This window comes from Octodon degus, unplaced genomic scaffold (assembly GCF_000260255.1).
Source record: "Octodon degus isolate 3935 unplaced genomic scaffold, OctDeg1.0 scaffold00076, whole genome shotgun sequence".
In the NCBI taxonomy this organism is placed as follows: Eukaryota; Metazoa; Chordata; class Mammalia; order Rodentia; family Octodontidae; genus Octodon; species Octodon degus.
The window spans coordinates 7,557,143-7,558,329 of NW_004524652.1; positions in this window are offsets into that span (position 1 = coordinate 7,557,143).

The following is a 1,187-nucleotide window of genomic DNA, read 5'->3' on the forward strand; positions in this document are numbered from 1 at the left end:
CAGAAGGTCATCTACATACTGGAGAAGTGTTACCTCTGGGTGTTGAGTCCGGAAGGTAGCCAGGTCCCTGTGGAGGGCTTCATCAAAGATGGTGGGGCTATTTTTGAACCCCTGTGGAAGACGAGTCCACGTTAACTGTCCTGTTGTTCCCGTATCTGGGTCCGTCCATTCAAAAGCAAACAGGGGTTGGCTATCTTTGTGTAAAGGCAAACAAAAGAAGGCATCCTTTAAGTCTAACACTGTATACCAAGTCCTTTTAGGGTTCAGGGTGCTGAGTAAATTGTAGGGATTAGGCACCGTGGGGTGTATGTCTTCTACTCTGTTATTTACTTCTCGTAGATCTTGTACTGGTCTATAATCCTCAGTTCCGGGCTTTTTGAACGACAGCAAAGGAGTATTCCAGGCCGACCGGCATGGTATTAATACTCCTAGGGTGAGAAATTTTTGGATGTATCCTTTTATTCCCAGGTGAGCTTCCTTACTTATATGATATTGTTTAATGCGGACTGGGGTAGCCGATGCCTTTAAAATTATGACTATAGGTGGTTGGGAGATAGCAAGTCCTAATCCGGCAGTTTCAGCCCATGAGTCGGGGAATTCTGTTAGCCAATTCTGAGGGATGGATGGGTCTTTAGGTTGCATATAGAGTTGGTATTCATCCTCGGTGGCCATGGTTAGCATAGCTGCCATAGGCCGATGCACCAGCGGGTTAAGGAAGGTTACCTGGGGCCCCTGAGGCTCAAAGGTTATCCTGGCCCTTAATTTGGTTAATAAGTCCCTTCCCATTAAGGGAGCTGGGCATTCAGTTATGACCAGAAAAGAATGTTGTACTTTTCCTCTTCCTAAGTCCATAGTTCTCTTTGTAGTCCAGGCTCGGTATCTGCTGCCATTTGCTCCCTGGACTAAGGTTCTTTGATTGGACAGGGGTCCAAGTGGTTTTTGGAGGGCAGAGAATACCGTGCCCGTGTCTACTTCGAAATCAATTGGAGTCCCCTCCACATCAAAGGTTACCCTGAGCTCAGGGAGGGGAACTGAGCCCCGTCCCCCCTAATCATCATTTTCTTCCAGGGCCAACATTGTTGGTTGGCGCTTTTGAGGTGGTTTGTTTGACCTCTTTGGGCAGTCCTTGGCGAAATGCCCAATTTCCTTACAATAGGCACACTGGTTGGGTTTTAACAAAGGGCGGC